This window comes from Tachysurus vachellii, chromosome 6, assembly GCF_030014155.1.
Source record: "Tachysurus vachellii isolate PV-2020 chromosome 6, HZAU_Pvac_v1, whole genome shotgun sequence".
Classification (NCBI taxonomy): Eukaryota; Metazoa; Chordata; class Actinopteri; order Siluriformes; family Bagridae; genus Tachysurus; species Tachysurus vachellii.
The window spans coordinates 24,382,449-24,402,541 of NC_083465.1; positions in this window are offsets into that span (position 1 = coordinate 24,382,449).

Here is a 20,093-nt window from a genome sequence, read left to right on the forward strand (position 1 = left end):
ATGTTCTACGGCCCAGGGACAGCGTGTGACTATCTGGCTTTTATAAACTATGCCTTTGACATGTCTTTGGACATAGGAAGTGTGAATCAAAAGGCCATTGTTCTTTTGACATGTCAGAAACTACATACGTGTCTATCCGATCTGGGGCACAGCCATTGTGGTCTTCCATTGTTAAAGCTTTAATTTGAATACGCCAGCTGGCTACTGAGGCCTGTCTGTTCCCTATTCACTGTTGCTCAGAGACTGGACTGGAAGAAGAGGATGTCCCTAGAAAGGATTAGCACCTAGTGGCCTTTAATTGGTCTCGCTGTCTCAATTCCTTGAAAGATGGATCACATACAAGTCAAGCTGCGGTCGAGGCATGAATGCCTCAAGTGACAAACCTTCTGAATGACTCAGATCATCCATGCGATAAGACTGACCTCTCTCGAGACAATTAATGACCACATGAAAGGAGGTTTGGGGTCATCAAAGATCCCTGAAGGCGTTGTCTCGCCCCAGACTCACACTCCTGGATGGATCTGCTCTTTGTGACTGTGCCTATTCAGTCAGAACTAAGACTATGGTGGGTGTTGGACATCTATTCCTCATGGTACGTGGAGCTTTGTGAACTCACTTCTCCACAAGGTGCGGTTAAACACAGCACAGTTTAGCAGTCAGACTTCTTTGAAATGCTGTTTTTTTCTCATCACACATCTTGGCATCATCATCATGCCAAAAGGTCACTAAAGCTTTACCTGAAGCTAAATTTAGAAAATAGAAGAACAAGTGCCAATGTTTTTTGCTCTGCCTGGGGCATGACATTTTCCAAACAACTAATTTCACAATGGCATATATGTTCGGTGTAATACAATGACCTCATCTGTTTTGTCATGCAAATGTCCATACCTGTGTCTATATTCCAGTTTAAATCTTAAGAGGGCTTGGCTTAAACTTGAAATTTAACCTAAAATGAACCCTATGTAGACGTAGAAATACCAGTCATGTCAGCATGCTGTGTGAATTCTGGCTCTGGCAGTTAGTTTCCTCGACCTCAGTTCTATCTTTCAAGTTCATAACCAGGTTCGAGATATGCCTGGGACTGTTCCTGTAAAACAGTACCATTTTGTTATATTACCTAACAAATTTACTTTACTAAAAATCTGTCATGAACAAGTAGACTAATTTTAACCAGCATTACCCTGATTAGACATTTACAAAAGATGATGTTACGTTATCAAACGGCACTGTACGGTCATCACACATTCTTTTAGTTCCTCAAGCTTCCTGTCTGGCAACTCGATCACTCTTTCCATTTATTTGCTGTTGCATCCCACATACTGTTATTGCTGTCCTTTGGCTGCTCCCTGTTTGAGGTCACTACAGCAGATCCATACGATTTGATCTTTGCACAGGTTTTTATGCTGAATGCCCACACTGTATTCTTCCCACAGGATCCCAGTCCCAAATACAGAGCCTTCTACAGGTATTCATTCATTCATTTTCTACCGCTTATCCGAACTATTCTCGGGTCACGGGGAGCCTGTGCCAATCTCAGGCGTGGACACCCTGGACGGAGTGCCAACCCATTGCAGGGCACACACACACACACTCTCATTCACTCACGCAATCACACACTCACAATTTTCCAGAGATGCCAATCAACCTACCATGCATGTCTTTGGATCGGGGGAGGAAACCGGAGTACCCGGAGGAAACCCCCGAGGAGAACATGCAAACTCCACACACACAAGGCCGAGGCGGGAATCGAACCCCCAACCCTGGAGGTGTGAGGCGAACATGCTAACCACTAAGCCACCGTGCCCCCCCCCATTCTATAGGTATTTAGAATGCATTTTCTGTTCATTCTAAATAAGATATTGTAAGGTTTTATACTGAAATTCTCCTTCAGTTTGAAAAGATTTGCATCTGCTCATAATTGTATCTAAAGGTACAATTAAGCAGCTTGGTGACACTGGGATTTGAACTCACACCCTGAAGAGCAGACACCCAAAGCCTTAACCACTAAAACACCACTTCAGAAAAACCCTCTCTATGCATCTCAAAATATACAGCATTATAATATATGCTGGTCTGACAGCCCTGTTTGATTTACTCCTAGCTTCTCTCTTGCTCTCATGATCAATGTGATTCTTGCTTAATAACTCCCCTGCATCCAAGAATAGTCGGTGATGAAGCACGATAATGCATCCCTTGTGGTATGTTAATGGCATGTTCAAAATGTAACAGCATGCCAAGAGGGGAAGTGTAATTTTTATTTTATTTTTATTTTTTTTTGCTGTGCAGGAATCATTTCAATTGTTGAGAGGATCTGACAGTCATGAGCTTTTAATGGGGGACAGGCATATAGGACGGATGAAGTTTTTAGTAAATTAATGTTCACACATCAGTTTTCACATCCATTTGTAGCACTCTGTGCCTCTCCAGATGTTTGCACTTGAACTATGCCTCACATTTATTAAACACATGGCTTTGGTATCTGGACACTGATTTTGTTTTATCTCCTCAGGAATGGAGAAGAGCATCAATGGTTTTGTTTGCAATCGCTCACGGTGCTACTCTCTACAGTACTTGATGACAAGGCGCAGTTTAAACTGTTCCAGTTGTGTTAGCAACATGTAAAAACCACAGTCAGACTCTGCACTCTTCTATTAAGAAATAAAATAGCTCTTTAAGATCACATTGAATATTTAAGGGTTCTTAGCTTCGTAAGAATGTACTTCTTGGTACCATCTCTGATTCATACTGTGTTATAGGGGCCTTATTATTAAGAGTCTTCCATGAAAATACTTTCTAGTCATCGGTTTTTCATGTCACAGTGACTGAACAGTAAATAATTGTAAATAAAACAGGGATTTATCATGTTCTGAACTGTATCTGTATCCGAACTAACTCGGGTCACGGGGAGCCTGTGCCTATCTCAGGCGTCATCGGGCATCAAGGCAGGATACACCCTGGACAGAGTGCCAACCCATCACAGGGCACACACACACACACTCTCATTCACTCTCGCAATCACACACTACGGACAATTTTCCAGAGATGCCAATCAACCTACCATGCATGTCTTTGGCCCGGCGGAGGAAACCGGAGTACCCGGAGGAAACCCCCGAGGCACAGGGAGAACATGCAAACTCCACACACGCAAGGTGGAAGCGGGAATCGAACCCCCAACCCTGGAGGTGTGAGGCGAACGTGCTAACCACTAAGCCACCGTGCCCCCTATTTTGCCTCATTGTTGTCTTCATACTTAAATAATGCTTTCACAATGGTGAAAAAAGCTTATCACATCAGTAAATAATTAAGCATAAGAATAAAGACTCTGAATCTTAAATAAATAACCATTACGCAGTAATCATAATCATGCAGTAGATAAGTAATAACATTCTGTTAATTTATTCTATTTTAATTAATATCAATTTTTATGACACAGCATTTTTTATATGCAGTATAGGTTAATCACAACCATGGCTTATTTAAATAACTTGGCCGACACCCCTAAGAAGTTGCTTTGAGATCACATGATCCAAATCAAACCATTTTATGAGCATGGTGTTATAAAATTTGGGTATGATGGAGGTTAATCTTTTCAAAAACACACAGTAACGACTGCGTTTAATAAAAGGGGTCTTAAAAAGCCCGAACTTACAGTTGTCTATTGATGTGATTTTAGACCACTCCAAACTCAAATATTTACTGCATATTTCATTTTAATTTTGAATTCATCCTCATGGTTTAATTTAATATTGCGTGCACTGGAAATCAAATATCGCAAAGAGTCTCAAACTTATATTATAGCCTATAATTTGGGTTAACCAAACTGATTCTTCAAAATGTAAACGATTTCCACATGACGCCTTCATTCCAATATTTTTATTATTGGAGAATTTTTATTTATTTATTTATTTATTTTTTCACATTATTTTTTTTTTCACAAAAGTTCACATTTTCAGTGAACTCAAAACATTCGTTATTTACCTTGACAAAAAAAACAAGGGTTCTGTATAGGTGCAACTTTCAAGCATCACAAAAAAAAGGGGCCAGTATAAAATTGACAGAAGGGGCCATGGGCTTCCACAGAATTTCAGTTAATATTGGAGAGTAAGACACATGCAGTTGGTGTATTTTGAGGTATGTTCCAGCAGAAACCAATTCAAAGATCCTACACAAATATGCAAAGACATGACAGGCCCTACCCCAAACCCCCACCACCCAAACCCCTACACTTTCCTCCCCGCATATCCCAGAGTTTAAATACTGCTGGTTGTTAATATTAAATAGGTTTAAAAGCCATTATTATTTGAATCAACCATGTCCTATTCCTAGTCCTAGATGTTTTATAACTTCCTGATGGAAAGATTAGTAAATGTATTAATTCATCCTTAGTTCATAATAATAATAATAATAATAATAATAAGAAGAAGAAGAAGAAGAAGAAGAAGAAGAAGAAGAAGAAGAAGAAGAAGAATGATAATAATAATAATAAGAATAATAATAAGAATAATAATAATGCCTTCCATAAATTAGAACAAATACCTAAATTCAGTAAAAGCTATATATTTTTTTAATCTTTTCTAATCTCCCCTAAAGTCTTGAGTGATCTTACTCAATCCAGGCCCAGATCAGGTACTCCTTTGTTCATTTCTGGCTAAGCGGTTGCAGTGACATCATTATTTTTATGTGATCACTCACTGTCAAAGCTAGCGCACCACACTGGATTGAATGGCTACCACACAATGCCCCATTGTCCCCAAAGCTGTGATGTAGACACAGTGGGAAAAGTGCGGGGTGAGAGCCACATATACTGATTTCCAGTGTCAGTTTCAATCACCGTCCCTTTGCCTACCCGAAACCTCAAGACAAAGGAAGCACTTCACAGATCAAATGTATAAAGCAGAAAGTGCAAAGAAAAGCAGTTTTCAAGTCAAAAACACCTTGTGTGTCTCCAAGCCAGTGCACACGGAGATGACCCATCTCAGACACTCAGGTCAGAAGTTCACGGATTGTGTTCTCTGTGATGGGAGCCATTAGCGGATGCCTCTGGCTACATGTTGTTCAGGAATGGAGAGAGAAGTGTAAGCAACAGCCAGCTTCTGTAAGGTGCTGACATGCTGTTTAGGTGATAGCTGATTCCAAAAAGCCCTCTGGGTATTACAGGATGAACTGAGAATAAATTTCATATGTACCACATTTCAATACACCATCGGCATTAGGTGTTAGCGAGAACCATCTTGCTATTGCGCTTCTTGATCTTCTTGAATCGGTCAGGCATGAGTCTCAAGGGCTACTCGGTAAAGCTCAGAATAGTTGAGGTTTGAATGACTGGAAATATATTCCAACCTGCTGTACATTAAGCTAGTACGACAGTATCAGTCACACGCCTAGACACTAGCGTCTTGATGAGCAAGCATGCATTCATGAGCACAAAACATTTTTAACAGACAGTAAAACAATTATGTAGCTACTCACAGAACTTGGCAAGAGGTGGAATGAAGCAGAAGCAGTGGAATGTGGGTGGATTTGTGTATGCAGTGCATGTAGTGAATAATTTTTTTTTTTTTTTTAAAGATTAAAAAAAGGATTCGTTTGACTCACAGGAATTGAAGTAAAAGCGACATCATTTCGAAAGCTTCTACGCAGACATCAAAAGCAAATTTCCAGAAACAGGTTCTGGTCTGACGTAGATTAAATGCTCCATTTCAATTTTCTTTGGAAAGTCTATGAAATTGTTGGACTAGGTGTAATCTTTATCCAGGAAAGCTGCTCTGTAGATTCAAATGTGATTAACAACATGAAGCACCTGTAGCTAAATGTTGCCTAAGCCACAAAAACACCTTGGAAATAAGGTCATTATTTGGACTCCAAACAATCATAACTAAAGTATCGATACGTTTGAAACAACTGCCTTTATCGCAAGAATGCCAGAAGCACATTGAAAACGTATTATCATATTCCATCTGAAATCCTGCTGAAAGGCAGGAACGTGGCGCAACAGAGATTATCGCAAAAACAGCCGTGTTTTGACATTTCCATTCCTTTGTTATTGTGACTCCATAAGGTTTGAGGTGTTTAGTTAAACCTTGAAAAATCTGATTTGTCTTCATTCACTCAGAGAGCCGACTTTAAAGGACTTTCAAACCAAAGACTGCACAGGCCCAGATATGTTTTCAATTTTGCCACAGATGACTTGAAACCTAAGCAATTTGTCCATCAGAACAGTGACGATGAAGATCAGAGAGCCCGATTATGGATGTTTCTATAGGAACCTTTCTTCCTTTAAGGTGTAACAGGCAATCGGGTGTTCTGTGGTCACAAAAGTTGATCCAGAGTGCGGTATAAATCATAAGCGGATAAAGCAGCCATTTTGTCAGGGGTTAAAACGAAATGTTGCACGATGTCATGGCATGGTTACAAAGTTGTCCTATATAGCTCCAGTTTATATTGTCAGCATTAGTCATTTACAGTATAAATTACACATCCATTTAGCAAAACTGTTGGAGTTCACTCTGGATATTGTATGACATGCGAATAATATAAATCGACTGTTTTGGTGAGTAACCTCAGTTTTCTGAAGAGATAAAAGAGACCACAGTTCCCATGCTGCTTTTCAGCTGTTCACTTACTTTCAGTTAAAGCCAATACGGCAGAGTGTTGTGTGACCTTGATCTTTCGGAGAGCTGATATGTCACACCGTGAGCATTTAGGCGATGCGTTTTTTGGGGGTTGCGAGGTGGGAGGTGTTTGGGTTGGTGGTTGTGGTGAAAGGATCATAAATTGTACTATTCACTACGCCAGTGGGATGTTAACGGGATTCTTGGGACACCGTTTATACCTTTGCTAAAAGCTATAATGTGAAGAGCACCTTGAAAAGAAAACAAAGTGTATCTTTATATTGTTTGTACCTGTAGACTACCTTGGTCAGGTGTGGAGAAATTCATCAGCTAGCCCACTGGGCAAATACAAACTCTACAGTACTGCTAGGATAAAAACACAATGCTAGTTAACACAATGTATTAAATCATGACCAGCTAAATGCATCAATACAGACACAAACAAGTGTTTAGATGTCTGTGTAGTGAACAACTTGGCCATAGACAACATCCTTTTCTAAGAAAGTGTCTGAGGTATGGAAAAGGTACAAAAGTTGATCTTGAATCAAACATTAAAGATGGTATTTAAGTCTGGTGAGCAGCATCCTAGTGGTCCGGTGTCAGGACCCTGCAATCTCAATGCTGTGGCCTGGGTTCGATTCCTGGGCAGGGAGCTACTGTAGCCCAGCCACTGAAGAGCTGGCCTCAAGTCCGGATAAAATGGAAGGCTAGCATCAGGAAGAGGATAAAACCTGTGCCAAAACAAATATGCAGGCCACGTGATCTGCTGTAGTGACCCTGAACAGGGAACAGCAAAAAAAGATCAACATTGACAAAATTCTAGAGAGGATCTTAATTTTTGACATCGTGCTAGCAAGAGAGTTCCTGCATATAACAGATATCTACGGTTTTGTTGCATTGTAGGTTTTTTTTAGCTTCTGATTCTGATCCGTTCTGAATCAGAATAGCTAGGTAGTAAATTCCACCCAGATCACACCTCGGGTATATGTGTAGAGAATTCGAAATGAGACGCTTGTGCTGTAGACACAAGGTATGCTGTAGACAATGCAGTGCAGACAATAATCTGCCTGTCCCTTGTGCTCAAGCTACTGGTTTGCCATACATTTGACTATCAATTTTGCTTTAACTTTTGCTTATTTTTATGTTGGCCCTTTGTTACAAGCAACCATATAGCAAGGGTAGATTGCTTAGGGGTAGATCTCAGAACTGCCACAACCTGGCAGAACTAACGTGCTACAAACTGAAATTAAATAAATCTAAGGTGTAGGTTCTCAACCAGGTTGCAGGATCTTTCATTTCAAATGATTTCAGATTGTGTATACATTTGTAGTAAAATAGTAATGTGAGCTCTTACAATAGGTTCACTGACTAATAAAAGGTTAAGATCCCAATGGTCTAAGGGTAAGGAGTTTTCATCAAATTCTCAAACAGACACAATTTTATTTTCTACCTCCAGCACAGGTAACCAATTAACACCTCCGACGTAGTTGCAGGCAGGAAAAAAAGAAAAGAAAATTACAGCACCAAATGACATGAAAGACAGACAATCTTTACACTAGCTTCACGAAATGAAACCCATATGCACCTAGAATGCGCAGCATCACACTGACAAGAGTTAGCAAGCCACACAGGGTTTCTATTCGCTCTAATACAATCCATCTGGAGCCACATCTCGGCTGATTCTTCACACTGAAGACTGATTAGGTATAAACGGACACAGGTAGATTCACGAGACTGCCGCAAACACGCTCATGCAGAGATCTCGCCCACAACGCTGGGGCTACATACGCCAGGATTTCGTTTTCATTATCACCAGAACCACAAGCTTTCGAGGGATAAAAAAAAGCCTAAGCAAGGATTTGCAAAGACAGAGAAATGTGATGAGTGAAACCTGTAGTATGGATGGATTTGCACAGCAGATGTTCCACTTCGCGGAGGTCTGAGAGCATCTTCAGGAGATCGTTTAATTGCGGTATCGACCCCACCCACAAACAAAGCAGCAATCCCCAAACAACGGCTATGGATTTGAGCGGAGGTTTAGATAACGAATACCACACAGCAGTAGGAGATGTGAAAAAGTCAGCAGAGGCCATTTATCTTCTTCTTTCAGAGGTCTGGTTCTGATGCACAGCCACATTTGTTCTGGTGGTTTACATCTCAGACACATAGAGAAAGTCTTGGAAATGTCTCGGATGTCACGGCGACCGCACGTCCCAGGGGTGCGGTTAGAGGGGACAGATGAAGCACAGGGAGGATGTTCCTGCTACACACTCGCCCTGTTATAAGGCCTCGGCAGGAATTTCGCCAGCAGAAAGCGAACAAAGTGTCTGTGGTTAAGCAGGGAAGTCCAACATTCCCAGCTTCATGAAAGGGAAAGAAAGACAGAGAGGAGGCAAGAAACAAAAAGACAGGGTGAAAATCAGAAAGAAAAAGACAAGAGATTCCCCGGGGGGCAGTGGCATCACTCATTCTCAGAACTTTCTAAACATTTTCCAGAAATGAAACACTTCATTATAATCTTTGTGGTCAAGAAAAGTTTAGCAGAAAGAAAAATCAAAGCAGGTATTGTATGCTCCAAACCATGTAACACAAAACAAGAATAGTAAGGCTTGTTCTTCTGGATTGTGTAGATAACAAACTTTGGCTTTCTCCTACTAGCATACCATCTGCATATGCTTTAGCGTTGCTCTGTCCGTGACCAATTACCAGCCTTTCTGTCTGTTTCAAAAAGCAGTCAAGGTAGCACAGTACATAATGCATATGACAGTCAAACTCAACCGCAGACCAGACGCTGAGTGATACCTAGTGTCTGGACAGTGTGCCTTTGTTAGCAGAGGCCAGAACTGTCTGGCCCTGCTTCTCTCTTCTCACCGTCCCGCACTCAACACTCACTTTTTACATCGGTTACACTCCACCGAAACAATGTGCGCTGTGGACGGATGTACGAGTGCTTAACCTTTCTTTATTCCAATGTATTAACGCTAAAAGCCGTTCGTCGACGCTGCAAGAAGCGCATAGACAGATTGAATACAAATAATTTTCCGAGATATTCAGTTTCATTAAAATGAACCGAGGGCAGTTTGTAGGCTAAAGCAAATCCCTGATTGATGCTCCCACTGGGAATATCTTTATGAATCCAATCCTATTTTAACTTGAAACTGTTTTCCAATCTTACCGTCTTTCCAATTCTATTTTATTGCATGGAAGCACTGATGGAAAAGCCAGTGTGCAGAATTTAATGCGTACAGAAAGCCAATAAGATAACTTTAGGTAAAACTTTGGTTTTATATCCCAGGGTTTCACCAGTCAACTCAACCGTATATAAAATATGTAAAAATGATCATTTATTTATCTTCAGTAGCTCAGGTCATGGGCGCAGTTCATAGGCACATGGAGTCTATCCTGTAGTTGTTATGCACGAAGTGGGAATACTCCCATGATGAAGAGATCATACTGTAACTGGTCGTACATAAGGCACCATAAACACACATTAACACACTCATTTAAAAGTTGGGGGGAAGTCGTGACCTAATGCTTAGAGAGTTTGACTCCTAACCCTAAGGTTGTGGGTTCGAGTCTCGGGCCGGCAACGACTGAGGTGCCCTTGAGCAAGGCACCGAACCCTCACCAACTGCTCCCTGGGCGCCGCAGCATAAATGGCTGCCCACTGCTCCGGGTGTGTGTTCACGGTGTGTGTGTGTGTTCACTGCTGTGTGTGTGCACTTTGGATGGGTTAAATGCGGAGAACGAATTCTGAGTGTGGGTCAACGTACTTAGCCGTATGTCACGTCACTTTGTCACTGTCACTAATTTACTCATTTCAAGGGGCAATTTAAAATCACCACTCTATCTATATGCCTGTTTTTGGGGGGTTGGAAAATCTCTGAGAAAATCCACACAAACCCAAATTCAGGATTGTACTGGCAACCCTGGAGCTGTGATGCAGCAACACTACACTCTCTGGAATAAATGCAGTGTGTATGTGCGGTTTAGTATCTTTATTTCTTGCACCGCTTTGACCATAATTGACACTTGACTAAGAATAGAGCATGGCCTTGAATTAATTAAGCAATCAAGCGTTCATGAAGCACCACACTTCACTTATGTGTACATTAGCAAGAGACTCAGAACAGGATGTGCATCAAAAAGTAAACAAAGTGCGTGAGAAGGGGTGCTTTTAAGATGACCAACTGTTGGCCTACAGTATATAGAAGTTTTCAATTATATGAAATGATAAAAAATGAATTATTCATATGCGATTTTTGACTGTTCCATTCAAAACTGATGTGTAGCATCTACCCAGTTCCTGCAGCCTAAATCTTTTTATATGACATAAACACAATTATAGGCTTGAGAATGAGGGATGTAATCAATAGAAAAGGTTAAAAAAAAAAACACCTCATACGTGAGAGTGTGCTTTCCAATAAATGGAAAAAAAAAATATTCTTGGCATATATTTGGCTATTTGATGAATAACAAATCAAAAGAACATGCACTTGCACGCTTGATCATTAGGTCTACACTAAGAGTGCTCATGCTGAACACATCTGGAGTCTCTCCTGTCTTGGCTGGATCATGCGAGAGTGAAATTGGAATGTGTGTATTTTATTGTTTTTGTGTAGGGAGTAATTAAAAACTAGAGATACGGACCTCCATTTGCGTGTTAGCTTCGCTTAAACGTAACCTTGAATAAATTGCCTTAGATTTAACCTGGGAGACGGGATTGTATCCGTACCTTCGGCTAAACCGCAGAGTTGCTGAACTCTCTGTTCTGAATGGTTAGAAGCTGTTGATTTATTTTCTACAACTGCAGCTCTCACACAATTGCTGGCTGTCCTAAAAGGAAAAGAAACCTCTGTATACTGAAGTTTCCTGTAAGGAGATGTTTTAGCATTTTGTAACAGTCAGTACCGTTATAATAGTCTGGTTCACACTTTCTGGTTTCTCTGTATAAAGACATGATGCTACTTTTAATTTTCTTTGAAGAGATGTGACATCCTAGAGGGATTAACCTAGTGGCTAAGGTGTTGTACTACTGATCATAAGGTTGCAAGTTTGACTCCCAGGTCTACCAAGCTGCCACTGCTGGGGATGCACTTATTTCCAGGGATTTCAGAACAGCGTAACAGATATTGCGTCATCGGGCAGGCGCGGCCGAAAATAGATTAACTGTAAGATAATAAAGTATAATAGATATAAACTATGGGGGGCACGGTGGCTTAGTGGTTAACACATTCGCCTCACACCTCCAGCGTTGGGGGTTCGATTCCCGCCTCCACCTTGTGTGTGTGGAGTTTGCATGTTCTCCCCGTGGCTCGGGGGTTTCCTCCGGGTACTCCGGTTTCCTCCTGGTAGGTTGATTGGCATCTCTGGAAAATTGTCCGTAGTGTGTGATTGCGTGAGTGAATAAGAGTGTGTGTGTGTGCCCTGTGATGGGTTGGCACTCCGTCCAGGGTGTATCCTGCCTCGATGCCCGATGACGCCTGAGATAGGCACAGGCTCCCCGTGACCCGAGATAGTTCGGATAAGCGGTAGAAAATGAATGAGTGAGTGAGTGAGAGAGATATAAAATATAAAATCTACCTGTTATGACTGTTTTGTCCTTCATTATCCATCGTAGGTATGCTCATTTTTTTTTTGAAAGAGGGCGTTTTTCCAACACCTCCAGAAACAAGCCCACTTTACATCGTGGTAACGAAACCTCTGGAATTTAGTGAATGCTGCCACTGCTGGGCCCCTGATTAAGGCCCTTAACCCTCAATTGCTCAGCTGTATATAATGAGATAAAAATGTAAGTTGCTGAGAATAAGAGTGTCTGCCAAATGCCATAAATGTCTTCTAGAGTAGCTAGAAGTGCTTCAGTAGCATAACTGCTTTAGCTGACATGATGCAAATGATAACTGGAAGTCATTTGAAATCATGTCATAGACATTAAATTTAACTATATATGAGACAAAAGCATGAAGCTTCATTCGTTAAATTTAAAACTGCAATCCTTGGCAAAACCCTTCGATGTAAGAACACTACATGTCACAGTACATATTCTTACCTGCCACTCTGGTAAGGATTTCCTGCCAGTATTCGGTTTGGCCCTGAAGCTTGCAAGAACGCATTTAAGTGTTAAATAATAAGAGGGAAAGTGCCAATAAAGCCACAGATCATCTTATAGCCCACAGAGCTCACTTGGTTAAACCCTGGATTACCTGAGCTCCAGGGTGGCTTTACAAGCAAAGCATGAAATAGATCCTAATGTATTTCTCATGGCAGGAATATCTTTATGAGGAGATTGGAGAAGATCCAGTCTACCATTCAAAATCTTTAAAAATCATGAAGTCATTGATATGTGCGCCATGTGTTTGGTTTTAATAAAGATTTGGGGTCAAATTTACAAGACGAAGCTTTTTCTTTTGGCCTTATTGTGTATATCCAACTATTTTAGGTCCTTTGAGTTCACATTAAGTGCAATACACAAAAAAATAACAACAACAACAACAACAAAGAGGCTCTAATTGAGCAGTTCTCTTCTTCAGACTGTTGTTGCTCATGATTTGATTAACCCTAACAGTTCATTCAGCCGAAATAAACAAAGTACAATCAAAGTACACAGAAGTTGTAAACATAAAGCATTGACCGGAAAAACCTCCATTCATTCAGTAAATTCAGAGAGGGAAGAGTTAACCATGATTTAACCCGAGCTAAATGAATCATACTTGTTTTAAATCCCTAATTTCTTCCGTTTTCTCCTGAAGTTTATAAATGAACAAATCCTCCTCATTCACCTCTCAGGTGTTCTCCGTCTGTTTATTTTTATTTAGTGAAGTTAGGATGAAAGGATGGAAAGGGAAGAAGGAGGGGGAAGAAAAAAAAAGCACCCTGCTTCTATTTCACCCGATTCATTTACACATCCGGCCTCATTCACTGAGCTGAAAGAGGGAAGTACAATGCCTGCAAAGTGCATTGTTGATGAAAACCATAAAGGAGGCATTTAATTGGGCTATTTATCCTGCGCTTAGCTCCTGTGCTGTGCCCTCTCTTGTTTGGGGAGTGCGTTTCACACACACACACACACACACACACACACACACACACACACACACACACACACACACACACACACACACAGCTTCTCTTATTGCACTAGTTGTGTCCTGTGCAGTGTACAGGCTCGAATAATTACCTCAATTTACCATCAAAGCCAGAACAATGTCCAAGACAAATACAATCAAGGCATCGAATAGCGCTGCGTCTGATGATGCATGGGAATTCGAGATTGCCAACCAGGTGCCAGCCAGGTGCTCTGCCAAGAACCAGGGTTTAAAAAATACATCCGTAAATGACAGATGATATATTAGTGAACAGTTTGGATTAATTCAGATGACAAGCATTATATTGTCCAGGTGACGTGAATTTGTGTTTTTTTGATGCATTATCATGATTGTCAAATATACTGAACAAAATAAGAACAACTTACAATGAGCTGAAACTCAAATGAGTTTCTTTTTTCGGTGGTCAGGTCATGATTTTCCCTCTTTCACTATTTCTAATATTTGGCATAACAGAAGGCAGATTGGGGGGCACGGTGGCTTAATGGTTAGCACGTTCGCCTCACACCTCCAGGGTTGGGGGTTCGATTCCCGCCTCCACCTTGTGTGTGTGGAGTTTGCATGTTCTCCCCGTGCCTCGGGGGTTTCCTCCGGGTACTCCGGTTTCCTCCCACCAAAGACCAAAGACATGGTAGGTTGATTGGCATCTCTGGAAAATTGTCTGTAGTGTGTGAGTGCGTGAGTGAATGAGAGTGTGTGTGTGCCCTGTGATGGGTTGGCCCTGCACGGTGTTTCCTGCCTTGATGCCCGATGACGCCTGAGACGCCTGAGGCTCCCCGTGACCTGAGGTAGTTCGGATAAGCGGTAGAAAGTGAGTGAGTGAAAAGGCAGATTGTTTTTATTTTCTGAACAAAAAATTCCAATACTGAAAAGACAGGATGCGAATGTTTTATTTGAGCAAATACTATATTTAGCCATGTCTGTATTGGGGGTCAAAAGACAGGCAGACAACATTAAACCAAAACAATCTGTTATCACAATCAGAAAAGCATGCAAACAATTTAAACACTAGAAACACAACGCAAGGCTTTGTTTAGATAAATTGACACAAAATGGTATAAATAGACTCATCGAGAACTAAACACGGAACAGGTGAACACAATAGGACAACAACAGGGAAATGACAGGACTGGGGCAGAGACGGTATCAAAAGAGTAGCACAAGCATCTGACGTGTTTGCACATGTCTCTGTAAACAAAAGCACATGACGTGAAAGCAGCACTTGTCTTTCTGGGAACCAGGAAGAATTTGTGATACCATTTATGAAAAGAAATAATACTTTCATGAACTCCAGCAATAAACATTCATTGAAGGACTTCTAAAACTTCTGTATTTTTTACTTATATAGTTCATAATTAAGCTAAAAGCGTGAATATATAAGAGATTTAACAGCAGAGGGTAGAATATATACAGTATTTATCCATAACCAGTGTATAACTAGGTACAGATGTTATTGGCTCCATCCTTTTAATATTGAACCATTTTTTAATGCAGATTTGTTTTGTTACATAATGGACCATATTAAAAGACCACATTCATTCATTCATTCATTCATTCATCTTCTACCGCTTATCCGAACTATCTCGGGTCACGGGGAGCCTGAGGTATCTCAGGCGTCATCGGGCATCAAGGCAGGATACACCCTGGACGGAGTGCCAACCCATCGCAGGGCACACACACACACACTCTCATTCACTCACGCAATCACACACTACGGACAATTTTCCAGAGATGCCAATCTTCCTACCATGCATGTCTTTGGACCGGGGGAGGAAACCGGAGTACCCGGAGGAAACCCCCGAGGCACGGGGAGAACATGCAAACTCCACACACACAAGGTGGAGGCGGGAATCGAACCCCCAACCCTGGAGGTGTGAGGCGAACATGCTAACCACTAAGCCACCGTGTCCCCCCTAAAAGACCACAGTTATGATTTAAAAATAAAAATAAGTGAATGGGAATTCAAGTGAATTTACGTAGTTCTAAACACAAATAGGAGTTATGATACTCAATTTAAAGTATTTATCATTTTATACATAAACACTGTGTGACTCAGCTGGGCATTGCTCCGGGGTTGGATAAATCAGTTGGATAAAATGACATAAAAACATCAGGAGAAAAAAATCATGCATGTTATTCATGCATCTCAACCTAAAGCATTTACTGACATTACTGACTGTAATGGTTATAGTTTTATACTTATTATATAACAACAGATTTAAGATTTTCATTAAGGAAGAAGGAAATGTCCCTTCAAAAACTCCCAACATGAGTAAGATTTGATTTGATCGGTTAGTGTACATGGTAATTATGTAATAAAATAATATGTTAAAGACACTATGAACAAAGATTAGCTTCAGCTATTGGATTGAAAAGGAAAGGAAAGGAAAGGAAAGAAATCTTGTAAATGAAGACTGTCATTTTGCATCAGAAGTTTCTCCTTTGAAGCCCCAGTTCACACAATATAAATACAGTGTGAACCCCAGCATATGGAGGGCAGCTCCGGAATCGCCGTTTCTCCCTTCATTTCCACAAGACTTGACAATGGCGAAGGGCTTGTAAACTCCTCAGGCGGATTAAGAGGCAACGTTTACTTGCAAAAATGAAGCCTAATAAAAATGTTTAAAGCAAGGCTTTAGGTTTCAGTGCTGACAGACTCATTATACCTACTTAATAGGTAACAATATATCCGAAGAACGCCTTACTGAATATTTCATTCGGTTTCCACACTATATAAACACCAAGTCTGCAAACAGCACACTTACTAACCAACTGATTGTGCATTAGAGTATATACGTTCACCTCAGCATGATATGGTTATCCATAGTATCTAAGTCTGTGTGTGTGTGAGTGTTTATGTTGAGAGACTCTCCTCGAGGGTGGTCCACAATCACTGGCCGAAAGCAAATAAACCACGAGATTAGTGAATATTGATACTCCGCAGGCTTGGAGATAGCATCGCTGCTTCCCATTTCCGGAATAACAAGATAAAAGGTATGTTTGCTTACCATGATGTAAGAGTCACAGCCACGCAGGTTGCATTATTTGAATACGTCAAAATGTCAGCATACTACAGCGTTCCCATTCATCTTTCAAACTGCCTTATATCATCAGTGGCACATTTGTCCTGACATGTGTTGATATTTATCTCAAAGAGTGCTGACAGCTTTGTCTTAGTGACGTGTGTGCATCAGAGATCTGCTGGTATTTACACATACTTACAAAAGAATAATTCCTTCCTAAATTATTTTTAGATATTACATTGTCATACTTACAGGTTTTACATTTAGATGTATTCATATTTTTCTAGCATGGAGTGACAACAGGCCAAGGCTCATTTGGTACTGTAGCAAGCTGCAAATGAGAGCACTGGGCTTTCTGTAAGGTTTGATTTATTCATCCACAGTAAATTTTATTCTGCTCAGGGTTTTTGTGGATCCAGAGCCTACTGTATCCCAGGAACATGAGCCATAAGGCAATGATGATGCACGATTAGTAGTAGACACCTGTCAATCCAAGTTCACCATGCGGGGAAGTCGTGGCCTAATTTTTAGAGAGTTGGACTCCTAACCCTAAGGTTGTGGGTTTGAGTCTCGGGCCAGTAATACCACGACTGAGGTGCCAATGAGCAAGGCACCGAACCCCCCCAACTGCTCCCCGGGCAGCGCAGCATAAATGGCTGCCCACTGCTCCGGGTGTGTGTGCACTTTGGATGGCTTAAATGCATTCTGAGTATGGGTCACCATACTTAGCTGTATGTCACGTCACTTCCACCCAATGGCATGTTTTTGGGAAGTGTGACGAAGCTCAGGAAAGGAAAGCCATGCAGACTACAGGAACCTTGGCTCTGAGGAAACCTTAGGTCAGGTTTGAACTAGAGCCTATCGGTGACTCTGCACCACTGTATTGCAATCACTACATCATGATTTTATTAATTATATACTTTCTGTGCATTTCATGTACGTTTGCTAGCAGTGTACTAACCGAATGCATCATACACATATACAGACTACATTTACAAATTTAATGGGTTTTCATTTTGTTCCTCTGAAAGGTTCTACCTTGCAGCAGATGTCCTTTTTATGTAAGGGCCCATGATCAAGCCCTTTAAGAAACCAGAACCTTTTACCATGAAATCAGGAAATCCTGAGGTGCATTGTAGCTCCTTAATGCGCCACATGATCATTAAATAATTTAGATCACCCACACACTTGACTATTAAAAATGGTGTGATGAAGTGGTAGCTCAGTGGATACAGCATTAGGTGGTGGTGAATTCAAATCCTAAAACCAGGACAAAAAGCTGCTTCTTTTGGGCCTTTAACTCTCAAATGCTGAGTTTTCTAAATGAAGGAAAGTGTACGTTGGAAGTCAGGGCCTTAAGGATCTAAAACTTCAACACAATTGTCTGAGAAGCCTAATTACTCTTAAACAGGCCTTTGCAGTCTGTAAGGATAAACTTACCAGATTTTAGTTGCTCAAATACGATTACTACTGAATATTAACGTACATCAGAATTAATTAATGTAAGCTTAGATAACATGCTTAAACCTGCAAGTGAAACACTGCCTGTGCCATTGAAACAGAAGATGTCAAAAACAATCCATTAGATGATGCATAAAAAGACAAGACTTCCCTCCAGCAATGATTATGTAAGATTCTGTGACCAAGACTTGGCTGGTCTAGCACGCAATCACCTAATCTTTCTTCTGGAGCTTTACCAACATGCCAAATTTTAGGCCTAACATACACCTGATCTAGTTAATCAAGGCCATTAAGACTGTCAAAAGTGATAGAAGTTGAGATTGCAACTCAACTCCACAGGGTAGAACATCCCCAGAAGCAAGCAGGGTTGGACAAGTGGGAAGATGCGCCAAGAAATCCTACCCTGCTCCAAGGAGAAACCTCACATATAACTAGCATCTATCCACAACGAGCCCTTGTATCAAGCATCCAGGTAGGTGGCATTGTGCCGGAACACTGGCACCATGTGATGTCACTCAAAAGGTGAGCAACTACACCCTTGAGGACCAAATCAGGAGGGGAAAAGGGTAACTGTCAGTTCCTTCAACCCTCGGGCACAAGAGAATCTGGCGTCTTGGGTCCCAGGCTTGTCACAAACCAGATGACTCTTTGATCTAAGCAGGCCTAGCTGCTGCATTTGATGTATGATACCCTTATATCCGCATGATCCCTTTATATCAGGCCCCTGTCTCGGTCTCATCTCTGTCTGATATGCAACACCTACAAAAGTGGCAGATTAAAGACAAGGGCTGTATTTGTTGGGGATTTTGACAATTTGGGAGGTCGGTCTCGAGTGTCGCTCGAAGAGGCTTGTAATATCAGGGCTAGCCAATGTTTCTCAAGTCAAGATTGTAATAGCTGTATCTGGCCAAGAAGAGGACGAAAAACACTGTATGGTATAGTTGAGTAACCACTGAACCAGGGTATCACCGTATCCCAGTTTACACTGTACCTCTTTAGAATACCCGAGTCGCCAAGGCGGTATGGGCTTCATTTACAACTGAGAAAGGATGACAGGTCACTCTGTCTTTTTTCAAAGCCTTGCCTCTGCTCTGCGTACAATCTGATGGACACTGCTGTATTGTCTTTTTACAGACAAGAGTAGCATTCTAATGGAAGGCTTTGAATAAAAGTGAAACCAGATGGGGGAATAGAAGTTAAAAGCAGATCAAGCAGGTCATGCACTTTCAAACTCAACGCATCACAGAGGCAGATGAGGTCATTCAACATACCACACAGGGTTTATGGTCCATGTCGTGGCTGTGCAATGGAGACATGCTGACAATTCTTATTTAACATGGATAACACCTACATGATGAGACGTTTCTAAAATAGGGGCATCTCACTTCTTGTGTACAAAATTGGCCTTTTTGCCCCATAACAGCATACAGACTTCAAGTGAATCGGTGTAATCCCTTTTATGCAGAGACGAGCATAAGAAGCAAAAATCTAAACTTTGGATAAAGACGTGGTTGCAGGAAAGGGAAATATCCTCAATTCTTCTAAGCCATTTCCATTCCTATTGTTCCTGAGGTTTAAGGTCACTTACAAAATCCGATCACGAAACGCTTTACCTGGGAACCTGCTTCCAAATAGTGATCATTTGTCAGCAATCCTATACTCAGCTAGAATAGAGATGACAGATACAGTTACAGATGAGCATGAGACATCCGTCTAAGCTGGCATAGGCATGCTAACAGGAATATTTGTGGTGGCTCAGTGGTTAAGCTAGGAGTTAAACACACAGAACCATCATCTGCTTGATCCAACTGTAAGTTGCTCCATAATTGAGTCAGGACACTATCGGCTTTCGGAGTGTTAAGTGCGTTTTTCCCTTCTATTGGGATACAAAGAAT